The sequence below is a fragment of the Callospermophilus lateralis genome, unplaced genomic scaffold (genome assembly GCF_048772815.1).
Source record: "Callospermophilus lateralis isolate mCalLat2 unplaced genomic scaffold, mCalLat2.hap1 Scaffold_509, whole genome shotgun sequence".
Classification (NCBI taxonomy): domain Eukaryota; kingdom Metazoa; phylum Chordata; class Mammalia; order Rodentia; family Sciuridae; genus Callospermophilus; species Callospermophilus lateralis.
The window spans coordinates 1,014,477-1,029,676 of NW_027514445.1; positions in this window are offsets into that span (position 1 = coordinate 1,014,477).

Genomic DNA, 15,200 nt, shown 5'->3' on the forward strand with positions numbered 1-15,200 from the left:
CCAAATAATACATCTAATAAAACTAATAATTACAAAATGCTATCTTTAACATTGTTTGATTAAATTTAATTTTGAATGAAAGTGTTTAATCTTTAGTACACCATATTTATCTTATTGCTGATAGATGAGATTTTACTGCCAGAAAGTGATAACTTAATGATCTCTGTTAAAGAATGCAAGTCCAAGGAGACTTCAAGAATCAATTATTTATAAGCAGACGTGGTGCTGTGTCCCCATGTAAAGGTAGCAAAACTCCTGTAATGAGGTGGATGCACCCCTGCATCACCTGACCACATTGATCTCACCTGAAAGAGATCAGAAGTATGGCACAACCTTGAACCTCAAAAAACCTTAGAGAGGCGAGGCCACAATGATGTCTTAGAGTCAAGTTCATGGAATACTGCCTTCATGGCATACATTAAGAGTGCCTGAGTGGCAACACACTACCCCATGCTAGGTTGTGTGAAGAGCAAAATACTTACCCCTTAGGCACTGCCCTGGGCATGAGGCTATGTGTTGAATTCCCTGCTCTTGCTCCATTGCTCACTCCTTGATTGGTCACTGCAGAAATTGCATTGGTGGCTGCCTGTAATCTGCTAAGCTACTGCCTGAGTATATATACATGGTAACTTCACAATAAAATGGGACCTGTTTCCTGCTTGATGTCCAGAGGTCTTGATTAGTGACTTCACAGACACAGCCTCTTCTACAATTTTCCGTGAAACCCCTTGCTGGACGAGAAAGAGCACACATAAACATCAGTACATAGCATTTGTCTTTTTTTGAAGGATCAAAAAAAATCCTTGTAATGTGACTCTCCTGACCTCTAATGAATGTCAGTATGTTTGCATTTCCATCACCACATCTTCGATATTTGGATATTTACTCACTTAGTCTTTGTACCAGAGAAGGATTTTCTTCCATTAGAAATGACAGGGTGATCTTTTCTTTTTTTTAAGCATTTATTAGGGTGGAGATAATGAAAAGAACTTTCTGTATCCTGCCATTTTCTACGAATGACAGTTCCTTCATACTATTTTAAGCAGGATTCAGCTTGTCCATGAGTCCCTTTTTTTTTCTTTTAATCTATGCAGAAGGTTTTACTTTTCTTCATGCTGCTTTTCACATCATACCTACAAGTCAACTGATGGAGCTATGCTGAGTGAGAAAAAAATACCAATAAATTGATATTAGGTAGGCCTGCCTACATCTTCTATGGAGGTTGTAACAACCGAGTTGTTGCCTCAGATTATTGGGAGAAAATAAATTCAGTTTAAACTCACTAAGCTTGTAATATTGTAACCTAAATTCAATCTCCACAGAGAATTTTAGATCCTCCAAGGCATCTATTCACCACAGGATTCTTCAAAGTAACCATGGATCCACTAGCTACAACATAAACCAGGGGATCATCGCATAATTTATTTGAGACCAAACCAAACCAGTAACTGTTCCTCTTCTGCAGGATTCAACACCCTCACCATGACAGTCATATTCACTAATGAAAAAAAAAACCTAGTACAATTTTCAACTGCATTGACCATATGCATTTTGATTTTGATCAAAGTATTAATTTAATCACTAATGAAATATTTTAACTGAAAAAAATCATGATATACACTTTTAAAAGTATTTATTTTCTAAATGTTTATTTTCTAGATGTAGGTGGACACAATATCTTTATTTAATTTATATGTGACACTGAGGTTTTAACCCAGTGCCTCACATGTGCTAGTTGCTCACTCTACCTCTGAGGCAAAGTCCCAGTCTCTCATGATATACACTTTGATGTCTACGTTTTTGTTTAAAAGAGTGTTTTGATTCTTCCATGTTTTTCTGTGGATAAGCAGTTTACTTATTTTATTTATTCTATTTATTTATTTTCTTTGCACCTGTAATGAAACCCAGGGGCACTTCATCACTGAGCCACATCCCTAGCCCTTTTATCTTTTTTATATTGAGACAGAATCTTCCTAATTTTCTTAGGACATTTCTGAGTGGCTGAGGCTGGATTTGAATTATGATCCTCCTGCCTCAGCCTCCCAAGCTTCTGGGATTACAGGCATCATTTTCAGTATGTTTAAATAATTTGACATTTTATGAATATTTAAAAAAACGTGCCAAACATTTGGAATCTTTAGTTGTAGGCAAATTTTGAAATGGGCACAAACACCCGTAGGATTAACTAGTTCTTGTGTTCTATTCTATATATACAACAATATATGATATGATTCAAAATTACTAGAAGAAAGTAAATGTGATAAACAAAACGAGAAATGATAAGTATTTTAGGAGGCAAAATAATAATTACACCATTATTATCAATATATGTGTCAAATTACTATATTGTATGATAAAGATATACTTGTGTCAGACTGGAGTGGTGACTCAGTGATAAGCACTTTCCTTGCATGTGTAAGGCACTGTGTGCAATCCTCAGCACCACATAAAATAAATAAACATATAACAATTATCTACAACTAAACAAAGAAATTAAAAAAGATATATGTGTAAATTAAATACAAAGTTATGAATAGTTGCACATATATATCAAAGTATTTTCCCCAAGATATGTATTAATTCAAAAGAAAAATATAGTAACTTTATAGTGGATAGACCCTTTAGACATCAACTTAACTAAGTGATCAAGGTCATCACCACCAGTAATCAAACATGTTGGAGACATGAGCCTCTTGATATGGTGAGCTGAGAAGGAGCCAGCACCATTTCTGTGGTATATCCAAAACTGCAGAGCCTTCCTCTGATCTTGAGAAAACACAAGGTAACCCACAGTTCTACAAAACACTTGTTCCTCAGTGCTGTCAAGATCATGAACGATGAGTATAGACTGAGGGAATGTCACCAATGTTAAGGTCTGTAAACAAGTTAGGATGGCGCCTGGCATTTTGCCAGAGGGAGTGGTTTGTGAGGTGGTGCCAGCAAGCCATTAACTGTGATTCGTTGACTGCTGTATCTAGTTTATGTTAATTAAGATAAGCTGTGTGGAATGTATATATACCCCTCCTTTCCTACAATAAATGGCTCCGACTCCTGCTGTATCAATCTACACAAGTTGTTCGTCACCCCCTGGTTATTTTGCTGCAGCCGGACTGCGGCAACCAATTGATCAGGGACACAAAAGAAAAATAACAACTAAATGAAGTGTGGTGTCCAGAATGGGGTGATGGAAGCAGGAAAAGATCTTAGTAGAAAAATGGAAAATTCAAATAAGAGCTGTTTTGTTTTGTTTTAGGTACTGGGGATCTAACTCAGGACTGCTTTACCATTGAGCTACATCCCCAGCCCTTTTTTATTTTCATTTTTTTTAAATTTTGAGACTGGGTCTCATTAAATTGCTTAGGGCCTTGTTAATTTGCTGAGGCAGGCCTCGAATTCCCTATCCTCCTGTCTCAGCCTTCTGAGCTGCTGGGATTACAGACATGCACCACTGTACCCAGCATCCAATAAGATGTGAAGTTCAGGTGATTGTACTGAACTAAGGATAAGTTCTCAGGCTTGATCATTTACTAGGGTTATGTAAGATGTGAATATTAGAGAAGGCTAGGTGAGGGGTGTACTGAAGCTATCTGTTCTATTTTTGGCAACTTTTCTGTAAATCTAAAATTAGGTCAAAATAAAAGGTTTAAAAAAATGCCACTTCGAAAATTTAGGGCAGATGCCTGGAAGGCCTCATAGTAAATTTCACTGCTCTGGCTGTCTTTGGATTTGAGATTGGGAGACCTCCTGTCCTCAGAGCATTAAAGCACCCACGAAGATTTATTCAGTCATTCTGGCCTATGGTTGGCCAAATGGCTTATACCTTTAGGACAGACTGACCCCCCTTTCTCCTCTGCAGTATGGAGCCCTGATCCTCCCACCCCACCTTGGGATTCTCATCCTGGCTGGCAGAGGCTGCGAGGTGAGGCTGCAGCAGTCTGGGGAAGGCTTGGCAGGTGAGTGAGAGGGTGCTCCAGAGGGAGGGAGGCTCAGACAGTGTTTAGCTGCAGAGTGGGGCTTAGCAGAGGCGAGGGGGAAAGGGAGGGGGACTCTCCTTCTCAAGGGGCCCTTTCTTGTTGAAATCAGCCATCATGAATGCTGGGGGCCCAGGAGCCCAGGCGTGGGAAATGTGAGAGCCCCCTTATGTCCCCTCATGTGACATGTCATCTGTGGCTCCCAGTGGGCCAGCCAGGATGCATTAGGAGAAGTGTCGGTGTGCACCTGGGGCAGGGGAGGGTCCCATCAAGACATTGACCCACTCAGGGAAGGGAGATTTGAAGAAGCAAGTTCTAGACTCTCCTGGTGCTGGAGGGGAGGGTGGACTGGGCACCCTGTGGGCTTCAGGATCAGGGGTGGGGCAATTGGCAAGAATCCAAGAGAAGGCTCTAGTCCCAACCCTCTCCAATGCCCTGAGTAGCCTGCTTCTCACCAGCTCTGAAGGTGCAGACCCTGCTGACAAACCTCCAGGGACAAGAAGCTCACTCTATCCTGGGAGAGCATAGGGTCCTGGCATTGGTTCCACCTCTGGATTCAGTTTTCATTCCCAGCCAGGAAATCTGGGACATTGGACAGGGGAGGCTGTGGCCCCATCTTCCCTGGTACACTCTCAGCCCAGGAGTGACCCCTGCTGTCCGGACAACCCTGGAGGTGGAGGACTATGCTGGCTAGCTGTGCATGGATTGTGCTGGGTGGCCCTGCCAGCCCCCTCCCCACCCCGCATTCTGTGTTGCTCTCCGCTGGCCTACAATGTTCTCCTCAAATGTACTGCCACAGGAGGGAGGTGGGTGAGGCCAACATCTGGACCAAGGGGACATCATTGGCCCCCACAGCTGGAGCTATCAGCAGCCAATGTTTACCCAGACATTATTTGCCTTTGTAAGTTCCTGGCCCCCAACATGCCCCCCCTGAGGAGAGGGTCCTGAGCCTTCTCCCCACTACTGGGCAGGGATGGACCCGAGAGCGCCATGGCTGGCTGGAGTTCAGATCCTCCCAGCAGCTTCGGCTGCCTGAGAGAAGAAAGGGCTAGCCAGCTGGGCTGTCCCTGCAGAGGTGTGGGCACGAGTAGGACAAGGCCATGCAGAAAGTGTGAGTGGACCCTGGACACAGCGTGGTGCAGAGAGGAGGGCCAGACCTCTGGAATATTTCAGAACCTTGCTGGCTGACCTTGGGTCAGTCTGTTCCTCTGTATCCTGTGCCACCAAATGGGAAGATTTCCTTGCCACCTGATTGAAAGTAGTCTCTGTTTTAGTCAGCTTTTTTGCTGCACTATGGAAGGACCCAACCAGAACAATTGTAGAGAGGGAAAAGTTGCCTTGGGGGCTCAGTGTTTTAGAGGTCTCAATGCACAGACAGCAGGCTCCATTCCTCAATGTTTGAGGTGAGCTGAACCTCATGGCGGAAGAGTGTGGTAGAGAGAAGGGGCTCACATGATGATCAGAAAGCAGAGGGAGGCTCCACTTGCCAAATACAAATATATATCCCAAATAATTGGCCCATGACCCTCCTCTCCAGCCACACCCCACCACTTCAGTCACCACTCAGTCAATCACTATCAGGGGATTAATTCACTGAGGGGTTAAGACTCTTACAACCCCATCACTTGTCCTTCGAACCCTCTTGCATTGTCTCACAGCTAAGTTTTTTGGGGACCCCTCACATCCAAACCAGAACAGCCTCCTGCCACACCTATCCCCTCCTGTGCCTGTTTGCTCTTTGTAGCGTATGTTCCAACATGCACCCCTCTGCCGGAGCACGACCACCAGGAGGGCAGGCAGGACCTCACTTTACTGTCACTGCTCCCTGGCATCCAACCAAGCTTCCACAGCTCTTCCCTAGCTTGCCCCTCTCATTCCATCTGCTTCAAGTGGCATTGTGGATTGGGGTCAGAGAAGGACAGACCATGTTCTGTGGTGGCAGGCTCTGGCCAGAGATGTTTTCTCCTGGAGCACAGCGAGTGCCAGGTGGGCAATATCGTGGGAAAGAGTATTATGCCTTCATGATAATAGAGTACGCATTCACATGAGGAACCAGATTCAGAGATGTTCTGTAACTTACCTAAGGTCACACAGCCCCAAAGTTACAGAACCAAGAATTGATCCCCTGTTCAAGGTTTCCTCTTTACTCTGCTGACTTCTGTAAAAGATGTTCAAAGTTCTCATTTGATTTCCCAGGACACTTGTGTCCCACACTCCATTGTATCTATGCATTCTTTCTATATCATGGCATCCTCAACCCCAACCTGGTTGATGAGCACAGAAGACAACATGAGTCTGATTTCACAGACCAGAGAGAAGCCTGTAGCCACGCAGCCAGTAAATGGCAACATCTGAACTAAGCTCAGGTCAGCCTCATGTTGGCACATTGCCCTTAACCTTCTTCCAGGCTGGGACTAAGCTTTCAGGTCTCATTGGCTGACACGGGGCTCCTGACCTCCCAGCCTGCATTAACACACCCGTGCTAAAAGCTTCCCAGGGACCTCACCCTGGACAGAACCTGCTCCCTTTACCCCATCCACAGGGTCATTTCAAAAACCCCTGTTGGCCCTCCAGTGAAGAGGCAAAGGGTGTCCAGGCTGCCAGGGCCCAGGAAACAAGGTAAACCTTAGTCTACCATGGAGCACCTACAAAATACTCAGACTAAAGGCAGCTGCAACTTGACTCTTGCTGAAAGCCAAGCATCAATCTAAAGAATATTTACTGCATCTCTACAATATGCCTGGCATTTCATGAAATCATTTTTTTTTTTTATTTTGTGGAATTGGGGATCAAACCCACAGGTGTCTTTATCACTGAGCCTTATAACCCTGGCCCTTTTTTACTTTTTTATTTTTATTTTTTATTTTGAGGATCTCACTAAGTTGCCCAAGCTCACCTGAATCTTTTGATCCTCCTACCTCAGCCTCCTGATTCACTGGGATTACCAGGAATGTGTTTTTTTGAATCAGAAATACTTTTATGAAAAGGCCTGCATTAGTCCAGTGCTTGCTATGTGGGATATAGTCACCACATAAAATCCATGTGAATCTTTACAGAGTCTTGAAAGAGGGGCTACAGATATCACCCCCATTTTGCATATAGGTAGAGGACCCAGGATGCCCACCATTGTCACACCAAGTTCAACCAACAGGTCCCACTCACTGTCCCCCAAATCAAAGGCAGTCTGTGTAGTAAGGAGTCCCCTTCATGATGGTCCCTCAGAGCTCCTGGGGGCTGCCGGGTGGCGGCTAGGAGGGGACTGGGGGGATGTCCCTCCCTCTGGGTATTTGGGAGCCGGTGCCCAGGGAGCCTCCAGAGGATGATGATGTGGAACTGGAGCCACTGGCCCTTCCCTGTACATGATGAGCAGGGAGTGTGTTGATGGATATGCTGATTTCACTATCCCACACACCATTACCATCTAGAAGTTGGCAGCCTTCTGGGTGGGGAGAGGAGGGGAGGGAATTTACTAACTTCCTCATGTGTGTGGTGGCATCCTTTACTCTTGAATAAAGGCCAGGGACCTGATTCACTCCTGGAGGCCCGAGAATAGAGGCACCGCACTCCCTGGGTCTCTCCCTCCCGTCCACCCTCCTACTGCAGAGGTCTTGCCCTTGGCCAGGGCTCCCCCTCCACTTCTGTGGGTGCCAGGATGATGGGAACCCAGCTGTCCACCTTCCCCACAACTCCACGCTTCCCCATCCCATGGTCATGTACAGGGAGCAAGAAATGGACATCTTGGTGTGGGAGGGGTGAGGTGCAGGCGCCTTGAGGCCAAGAGGGAAGGGAACCCAGAGGGCTTCCTGGAGAGGGAGGTTAGGGGTCCTTGCTAAGGGGCGAGTTGGGGGCGGGGAACAGCCTGGACAATGGCTGAGAGGTGGGGCCACCAGCGGATGTGAGGGGCTGGGCGGGTGGAGAGGAAGGGGAGGGATGGGTGGATGCTTCTAGAACAGGCCTCCCCGAGTTGCAGCCCCTGTCCTCTCTACCTGTGCCCACTGATAAGGCGTGGGCAAGGACAATGGGGTCAGGAGGGATGCCCGAGGCTCATTCATTGCCCAGGGCCCTGGCGGGGAAGCCAGCTAAGAGGGCAGCACAGCAGGGTCCCCCCGAGCGCTGTCCTGGTTGACAAAGGCGGGCTGGGGGCAGGAGGGGCTGGAGAGGGTGACATTCTCCCTCGAGGCCATCCGTGGCCTGCTCCCCCAGCACTCAGGAGACACAGGACAGCTGTTCAAACACTGATCAGGGAGTGGGGCACCACGAGGTTGGGTGCTGGGAGGTAGGGAGGCCACCGTGCCTGGGTGGGCTATGCCCCGTGTGTTTGGCCTGTGCTGGACGGGCACCTGCTGGGAGTGTGGGACGCAGGGCAGAACGAGGATCTGTCCCCCTGTGTGCACGTAAGTGGGCTCATGAGTAAGACAGAAGTGGCGTGGGGGGTCGGTGCATACATCATGGGGTGGGTGCGCATGGTCTGCGCATGTGCAGGTGGACCGACCCTGCCAGTCCCTTCTGCTCGGGCAGTGATGCTGGTGCAGGGGTGTGACATCCACGCTAGTGAGCGTGCGCTGGCCCACACGCATGCATGTGTGTATGCGTGCTGCACTAGGAGCGCAGTGTGACAGGCCGACACGGTGTAGGCCCGAGGCTGGCTTTAGTCCTGGAGCCCACGAATCCCCAGGGCATTGTCCCTGTCGGTGCCCAGCGAGTCCCCAGGCCCATCACCTTCGCCCCTCACCTTGGAAAGGGCGTAGAGGTGGCCCCATGTCCTCCCTAGAATGGTCTCCGTGGACATCCGTCCCATGCCTCTGCAACCCACCCCGGGCTGCGCTCACTCCAGAGGTGCAGGTGTCTGTGGGGGCAGGTGGCAGTGGTGCCGGCACAAGGCAGGTCCGTGTGTGTCCCTGAGCCGCAGCCTGGCTGGAAAGCTGAGGGGACCTGATTCCTGGTCTCCATTGGCCAGATTCCCTGCCTGCCCTTCCAGGACAGTCCCCCAGAGCCACCAGAGCCCCTCCAGGGGGGACCCTGACCTAGGAGTTGGGGCACAGCAGGCTCATGGCCCTGGCCCGCTCCCACCCCTTCCCACCTCGACCTCCTTCTTGGTGAAGAAAACACCGAGCTTCAGCCCTTGGGCGACAGAGGTGCCTGAGCCCTCCAGGTTGAGCGGAGATGGAAGGGACTGGTGTGGCTCCTCTCTCCTCCTGTCTCTGCGTCTCTCCAGCCAGTCATGTCCCCACTGCTCACACACTTTTTAAAATGTCAATAGACTGTCATTCACTTTTCTTGTTATACTTCTTAAAATGAGGGTTTCCTCTAGTCGATGGCGGGAGGTGACACTGGAATCACGGGCTTGGCATTATTCCTGTTGAGAGGAGATGGACTGTGGAGAGCTCATCAGCTTTCATAGTAACTATTTTATTTATAAGGATTTTCCTAATGTCATGAATGTGCCATGTCTGGCTTGTTTGTGCCCACTCTGGAGAGAAGGGGGGACTGAGCATGGCCCAGGTGGGGTGGCTTTCTTTACCCCGAAGCCCAGAATCCTAGAGGAAGTGACCTTCAGCAGTGTAATGCAACAGTTTCTAATTGCACACTGCTGGTGGTGGGGAGCTCACTCCCGACCAAGATGGCCCACCTCAGGTACAGTCTCAAACTCCTATCCTACCCTCACGGGCCCTGGTACTGTTCTCTGAAGCGAGGGAGGAAATCTCTCGAGAGTCCCACTTAGGGTCCTTCTAGGGATCCCTTCCCGCTCTGAAATACCCCCATTAGTCCTTTGAATCTCTCTCCATCCCTTCACCATCTTATTGAGTCTCCAAAATATACCCAGAATTCTCTTCCCCAAGATCAGGAAGACCACTTGAGACTTCTGTGGGTTACCAAGACCAGTGTATCCCAAGGTCACTTCTGAAATGTCTTCATTCTAGTCACATTTATAAGGATCTTATGTTCAAATGAACGTTGCAAGTGCTGGGTTAAAGAAATATTAGAAACTTCCTTTGCAGAAGGACTTATCAAGGCCTTATATGACTCATGTACCTGAGACTCTTCAAACCAGATACAGGAGGTTGAGTTTGGGTGCATCTGGACTTGTCAGAAAGTCATGCTAGAAGGGACACATAAACTGCTCTAGAGTCAGATCTGGGTGAGAATTCCAACTCCGCCATGTGTAACCTTCGGGACCTGAAAATGCCTTTACCACTCTGACCTTCAGACTCTTCATCTGTCATGTGAAAGATCTTCATCTCTGTGCCTTGCTTGTTCGACAGGTGGAGCACAAGGGAAAGAAGTCAATCAGTTCCCAAACTGCCTCATCTCGTTCAGCTATCCCCAGGCACATCCTGGCTCAGGCCATCCTCAACTCCCCACACAGCCTCAAATGTACCAAGCCCACTGCTGCCTCAGGTCCTTTACACATGCTAAAAATCCACTTTCCAGCTACATCCATATGATGCATGGTAGTGGCTCAACAAACAATGCATAAACTGCTGTGAGATGGAGGCCCTTGATGTCTTCCCCTGCTGGCCACCATCCTGCTCATGCCCATAATCTGATGAGGCCTGAAATCTTCCCTGTCCTACCCTGAAGCTGGAGCAAGTAGGGCCTCCCATGCATGCACCTGAAAATCACCATGAAGGCAGTTTCCAGGATCTCCCGGACAGGGAGGATGTCAGCTGGGAGCCACTGGGCCGTGCCCAGGCCGTGCTCCAGGCCCCTGGACCCTGCTCCGGCTCATCTCTTCAATGGTGTCCCCTCTGCTGGCTGCCTGTGCTGGCCCCTGACTTAGTCAATCTTGGACAATTGGCCACAGGCTTGTTTCCTTAAAATGAGGTCACCTTTAAGGATCTCTGACAGGACGTGGCCCCAACTCCTCAGAGCAGTGGAGACATTGCAGCTCAGGTAAGTGAACATTCTCTTAAACCAAAAGGCTTGCAGGGGGCTCTCTTCTCCCCCAGGCTGAGTGGGCCTCTCAGGACCAGGTGAGGCATCCCCCGAGAGGGGACACTGTCTGTGTCACAGAAGGCTCCACTCACCCAAGTCTCCTCCTGCCATAGGTGGATCATATGTCTGATGTTCTCCTCCCACTTACTGCATCTTTGGTCTGAGGGGTCTGGAGTAAAACCAAATGGCCCGGGTTTAAAACCCCTATGGGCCTCTTTTGAGCTGTGTGATCATTGGTAAGTTAATAAATCTCTCTTTGCCTCAGTTTCTTTCTTAAATGGAGATACTGGTGTGTCTCCTGGGGTTTATTTATGCAGAGCAGTCCCTAGCACATAGGAGGTGCTGCGTCAACGTGGCTGCAATGACTATTAAGGCCATTTTTGGATGTTGTGGGTGGAGTGGGGTGGGGAATTCAGGAAGGATCAGTGTGAACTCTTTTCTGTTAATGCATTTTCTTTTTTGTGGGAGGTATGGTGTCAGGGGCTAGAAGGTAATTCTCCTTCAAAGAATAGAATGACATTTACAAGATCAGCCTCCTGGGAGACATCCTGCCTGGGAGACATCCTGCAGCTACCTATCTCCCTCGAACATCCTGTGGTTATCAGGATCATCAGAAATCTTGCAGCTGGCAGTTTTACCACCCACATCCAGCAATTGCTGTTTAGAGAGCTTCCCCATCCCCAGCATATAAATACCCCTGTGTGAAAAATAAAAGTTTGCAGCTTGATCAGAACTCCTGTCTTGCTGTCATCCTTCATGTCTCTTGTCCCTTCATTCCTCCCCACCTAGGTTCACCGCATACGTTGATGTGTCCTGCGGGTCAGAACATTTGGCGCCCAAAAATTGGGGCTCGAGCCTTTGACTGAGAAGGAACGCCGTCCTCCAGGGAGACTTGGCCAAGCGGAGCTCGCGATCGCCTTGGAAGACACGACGGAGAAACAGATCCAGGAAGAGAGTGGGGACGACGCACAGTGAATGACCCACCATTGGACAAGCAGTTTCGTCACATGATTTGTTTTTGTCAGGCCTCAAGGAGGCCCTCAAGACACGAGTGGCACGTGTTAAGAAAAAGGACTTAAAATTATTCTTTTCATACATAGGAGAATTGTGTCCGTGGTTTCCCCTTGAAGAGACCATTGATGGTAAAAGATGGCTTAGAGTAGGAGACTGTTTAAAAGATTATTATGAATCCTTTGGCCAAGAAAAGGTGCCTGTTCCCACCTTTTCTTATTGGAACAAAATGAAATTCTTAAAAATTCACCCTTTGACAATGGTACCTTAAAACTTGTCAGGATTGGGGAAGAGGCTATGCAAAAGACCTCTCATCCCTCTCGTCCCCCATAGGCATGCCCTTCAGTTAGTATAGACATAGATCCTTCTCAGTTTCCCCAGGACCCTGGGAACCTTCTTGGATGCACTCAAAATCCCACCCTAATGAATAAGGCTGCAACAGCTACCAACCGCCTTTATCCAGTTTTAAATCCCAGAGACACATTGACACCTGGGGAAGAGGCTACCTTGGAGAAGGAAGCAGCTCACTACAATTCACAAGACCCGCCACCCTCAGGACCCTGCCACAGCCTATAGGACTTACCCATCCACCTCCCTCCTATATCCCTCCTGCCTTTTGTGCTCTGGCCCTTCAGGCGCCAACTGCCCCATCAGATATTTTTTCTCCACTTACCTTGCCTAACCTGGCTCCCTTGCGCAAGTCTCTCCAACATAGACGGGAACAGATCCAACTTTTAAAAGAATTAAGATGCCTTGACTCTGAGCTCCGCTCATTAGCCTTAGGCACAGAGTCAACCCAAGCTGGCCCAAGGCGGTCTAATACAAAGGTTAAGCCACACCATGGGCCTGTTCTCGCCTTCCCAGTCAACCACAGGCAGATAGATAAGCCCGCCCAGGCTGAGGACAAAGAGGAGGATCAAGTGGAGGAAACTGATCCAGGGTTCATAGTTTGTCCCTGGTGAGCAGAGTTCTCTCTCTGCTTCTTCATTGCCATATGCTGAGCTGCTTTCCCACTCCCTACACTTCCCCCACTATGTTCTGCCTCAACATGGCCCCAGAGCTATGCAGTTGGTGGTCAGTGGAGTGAGACCTGAAACTATGAGCTACATAAACTTGTCCTGCTCTAATTGTTGTTGTTAGATTTTTTTGGTCACAGTGATGTAAAAGGCAACTAAAACACAGACTAATTTATCCAGCAGGGAATATTAAAGGCAGTACAGCATTTGAGATATGGCCTGGGTATATTTTTCTGCTTTCAGCCTGATATACCATGGGGATCAGGAGCAAAAGCCAGGGTAGAAAGATTTAAAATACTTGCAGGTTTTCCAGAAATGAAAACTTTGTAATGTTGGGGCCAAAGATGGTGTGGTTGGTAAAGAGATTAGTTCCATTACACAGAAGCCACCTTTCGACATCTCAGGAATGGGAAGGACACCACCCTTAGCAGGCTCAATGACTTGTGGAGAGATTATCAGGGTGCCCTGCGTGCAAAAGGCAGCCTCAGAATCCTATGTCCAGATTCATTTTGCTGTGTAACTAACATCATACGGGCTAACAGAGGCCATGGTCTAGGTGGGTCTGGCTACTGTCCTCATTCTCAGCTGACCTTGTTATTGTCCATATGATGCTGGTTATCAGGCTTACAGAGTGAAGAGTTGAGGGGTTGTGAAGGTTTGCATTCATACTTCAGAGGAAACGCTGGTGAACAGGATGTGCATATCACATTCAGAGTGCAACCCAGTAACCCCAGAAACAGTGATTTATCAAACTATGAGAGTGGAGCCAGTGTTGTGGTGGAAGTTAGCAGTGGCAGGCCTATGAACCCCTGCTCAGGTAAGTGAAAGTCAGTGAGCACAGAAGCTCTAGGGAGTGGTCCCACATCAGACCAAGCTGGAGGGGTAAGGATGCTCAAGCTCTAGGGCACCCATATTACACCATCAGGTGCCCTAGTTTCACACCTGGAGCACTAGACTTAATGGAGCACTAGACTTAACGTGTGCCCTGCTGTGCTTTTTCAGTCTTCTCCTTACTGCTGTCCTCTTCTTCCCTTTGGGGTTAGTTGTGTTTCCCCTGCGTAGATGTATCTTTGAAATGTGTTAACTTTTTTTTGATTATTAATGAGGATTGCAGCCAATGCAGCTACAAAAGTTTCGATTCTGCTGCTTTGCTTCCACTCATGAAAGTCAGTAACTGAAGAGGCAGAGAGGTGGGAGAGGAAAAGGCTTCATTGGCAACAATTCAGCATTTCAGAGATGAATGGCTAGCTCCTGGTTTCATCTTGCTTAGTACTGCTGAGTGAAAGTGTATACAGTGTGTAATGTGGAATTGTTCTCGCAGTCTTGGGCAGGTGGACACAAGCACAGGTTACTAGTGTTGACAGACTGTCCTTCAGAGGGGTCTGGAGTCATGGCTCAGTGGTAGAGAGCTTGCCTGGCATGTGTGAGGCACAGGGGTCAATTCTTAGAACCATATATAAATCAATAAATATTGATAGACAACTAAAAATAGATGTCACTAAGGAGCTGGGGATGTGGCTCAAGTGGTAGCGCACTCGCCTGGCATGTGTGCAGTGCTAGGTTTGATCCTCAGCACCACATAAAAATAAAGATGTTTTGTCTGCCCAACACTAATAAATAAATATTAGAAAATTCTCTCTCTCTCTCTCTCTCTCTCTCTCTCTCTCTCTCTCTCTCTCTCTTAAAAAACTGTTATTTAAAGAAGGTGGGATTCTGTGGGTTATATCTGGGTCCAGTGGACCCTGACACATCCCAGACCTGTGAATCTAAGATAATGTGATTTTTTATATGCTTGCAATTCTGAAGGTGTGTGTGTGTCTGGTTTCCCTCCTAGTCAGTGTCTTCTGTACACTTCTGCCAATACCTTTTAATTTGGACATTTCCTGTGACATAGTAAGGTGCCCAGTGCAAGGGCCCTTTTAACTGACTTTCGTGCTTTTAAGTGACTCTATGGTTAGTCATTAAGATAGGGTTGAGGGTGTGGGGAAAAAAGAAAGCTATACTCATGAATTAGAAAGAAGAGAATGGCAGAAAAAAAAAACGTTCAATTCAGGGTTCAGCGTCACTGTGTTCCCTTGAGTCTCAGAAGAGACTTTGGGCAAAAACTATTGAGAATGCACTGTTGATATTTGTGGACTCTTGGAGTCCAAATGCTTGTTTATTTATTTATTTCTAATTATTTATTGCTGTGAGACAGACATGAGCTTTTGGGGACAAGGGGTAGATGTTCTAGCATTAACATTTGGTGTTTCTCAAAAGCTCACTC